This window comes from Cebidichthys violaceus, unplaced genomic scaffold (genome assembly GCF_023349555.1).
Source record: "Cebidichthys violaceus isolate CVI_PGR_0920_01 unplaced genomic scaffold, fCebVio1.0.p SCAF_87, whole genome shotgun sequence".
NCBI classification, from domain to species: Eukaryota; Metazoa; Chordata; class Actinopteri; order Perciformes; family Stichaeidae; genus Cebidichthys; species Cebidichthys violaceus.
In genome coordinates, this window is record NW_027176972.1 from 414,520 (window position 1) to 417,423 (window position 2,904).

Sequence of the window (2,904 nt, forward strand, 5' to 3'; positions counted from 1 at the left end):
GACAGTCATTTAACTGTGAATGAAAAGAATGACGGGGGTCAGTATAATGTTGGTATTGCCAAGGAATTAAACGGTTGGCATTGTATGGTGTGTGTGAAATAGTTACTGAAAGAACATTCACAACAAAAAAGGTTTGTCAGACACAACAACAACAACCAGCAGCATCCACCCTTTGAATTGTTAAAAAAATAAAAATAAAAATGTTGTAGAGGTGAATTATATAAATAAAAATGTTATGGTGGATGCGTTTTGTTCTGTACAAGAAACTGACTTCAATACTGTAAAGAAATGATTTATAGTGGCAATTTAAATCAGCGAAGCAAGTTGCAAGTTATGAGGGAATTTAATAAAAGATGAAGGAATGGTCTCACTAAAAAAACAAGTGTGTTTTCCAACATGTAATCGATCAAACTAATGAGTTTTAAGAAGTGTTACCTTTTGGCATCATCAGTCTTTGTTTGTCTATCATTGTTTACTGTTTTTATGTCCATGTCTAAGTTTTATTTTTCTTCATATATATTTTGTTAATTTTTCCTTTGTGTTTTTCATTTGTTTTTATACATCTTTGAGTCTGCCGCTTAAATATTTTATAATAAAGATGACAATAAAAAGACATTTAAAAAAAATGGAAACTAATCGTTTTAAACGTTATGTTTAAAACAAACAATATTAAGACTTTAAAGAAAAAATGCTAACTAAAATAGATAACATATGCTAAAATAGATAACATATGCCATTTGTAGGTCATTACATTCAGGTCTTCAATGCGCCGGTTTCCTGATTGAAGAGGCGATATTTGTGTCGTTATAAAAAGGCACAATGTGTTTTCCTTTTTTTTTTTAGGATGGACTGGCCCTTTAAAAATGTTTTGCTGACAGCTGGCCCCGCCCCCTGCCCATCACCTCTGCTCCTATTGGCTGAGCGGAAGGTCAGCTGCTGCGGCAGTACGCACGTGCAACTCCGCGCATTTGAAGATCAAGATGGCAGCCTCCGTGTGTCGGTGCTACGAGGTTAGACCATTCATGTCCTTCGTTGCAGTTCTTTAGTCTCTAGCAGGCCATTTGATGAAGGCAGTAGACATACTCAGCGCGTAGTTAGTCTGTTAACGTCCGGTCACGTGCAGGAGGTTTCGTAGGTTGTTGTTTTTATGTGTAAAATCGCGAGATGTCCGTTAGAAAAGGCCTCGTTGCATCAGACTAACGGCAGGGTTCTTCATGTTCTCGGTCACCTATCGACGTCTAACGTTAACTTATTGTTTTAGGTTCGTTGTGGAGCTTAAAGCCGGTAACGTTAGGTTAACAAGTGAGCCGTTTAGACGCATACACGTAGCAGAGGTACTAACTCCAGTTATGAAACCTAACAGGCGTAACATCCCCATTAATCATGGTGGTACAATCACATGTTTAAATAGTGCAGTTATTACACCAAATTCTGTGACTCAGCTTATGTAACCTGGCAAGGAATTACAGCTTAGTGAGTGCAAATGTTTTTTTATCATAAATGTAACGATACCAACAACTGGCATTATCAAACTGATGAACCTTAAAAGAGTAACTCACAAGCATCGGGGGGGGGGGGGGGGGGGACACCAGGTCTGGGTTGGTGAAAAGAGCCAAACGGATCAATGTCTTCTGCTCCTGGTTAGAAGAGCACGCTGAGAGTTCACCTGTGTCTAGTTGACGTCACGCGGCACAGGTGAGCCTGTGGGGGGTGGGGGGGGGGGGGGGGGGGGGGTGGGGGGGGGGGGGGGGGGGGGGGTGGGGGGGGGGGGGGGGGGGGGGGGGGGGGGGGGTGGGGGGGGGGGGGGTGGGGGGGGGGGGGGGGGTGGGGGTGGGGGGGGGGGGGGTGGGGTGGGGGGTGGGGGGGGGGGGTGGGGGTGGGGGGGGGGGGTGGGGGGGGGGGGGGGGGGGGTGGGGGGGGGGGTGGGGGGGGGGGGGGGGGGGGGGGGGGGGGGGGGGGGGGGGGGGGGGGGGGTGGGGGGGGGTGGGGGGGGGGGGTGGGGGTGGTGGGGTGGGGGGGGGGGGGGGGGGGGGGGGGGGGGGGGGGGGGGGGGGGTGGGGGGTGGGGGGGGGGTGGGGGGGGGGTGGGGGGGGGGGGGGGGGGGGGGGGGGGGGGGGGGGGGGTGGGGGGGGGGGGGGGGGGGTGGGGGGGGGGGGGGTGGGGGGGGGGGGGGGGGGGGGGGGGGGGGGGGGGGGGGGAGGGGGGGGGGGGGGGGGGGGGGGGGTGGGGGGGGGGGGGGGGGGGGGTGGGGGGGGGGGGGGGGGGGGGGGGGGGGGGGGGGGGGGGGGGGGGGGTGGGGGGGGGGGGGGGGGGGGGGGGGGGGGGGGGGGGGGGGGGGGGGGGGGGGGGGGGGGGGTGGGGGGGGGGGGGGGGGGGGGGGGGGTGGGGGGGGGGGGGGGGGGGGGGGGGGGTGGGGGGGGGGGGGGGGGGGGGGGGGGGGTGGGGGTTGGGGGGGGGGGGGGGTGGGGGGGTGGGGGGGGGGGGGGGGGGGGGGGGGGTGGGGGGGGGGGGGGGGGGGGGGGGTGGGTGGGGGGGGTGGGGGGGGGGGGGGGTGGGTGGGGGGGGTGGGGGGTGGGGGGGGGGGGGTGGGGGTGGGGGGTGGGGGGGTGGGGGGGGGGGGGGGGGGGGGGGGGGGGGGGGGGGGGGGGGGGGGGGGGGGGGGGGGGGGGGTGGGGGGGGGGGGGGGGGGGGGGGGGTGGGGGGGGGGGGGGTGGGGGGGGGGGGGGGGGGGGGGGGGGGGGGGGGGGGGGGGGGGGGGGGGGGGGGGGGGGGGGGGGGGGGGGGTGGTGGGGGGGGGGGGGGGGGGGGGGGGGGGGGGGGTGGGGGGGGGGGGGGGTGGGGGGGTGGGGGGGGGGGGGGGGGGGAGGGTTGGGGGGTGGGGGGGGGGGGGGGGGGGGGGGGGGG

General features: G+C 61.9%; 1 pseudogene; it reads left to right on the top strand.

The window, feature by feature from the left end:
• The first annotated feature begins 980 nt into the window (after positions 1-980).
• LOC137866602 (ceramide synthase 2-like) overlaps positions 981-2,904 on the top strand; it is a 6,844-nt pseudogene continuing 4,920 nt past the window's right edge.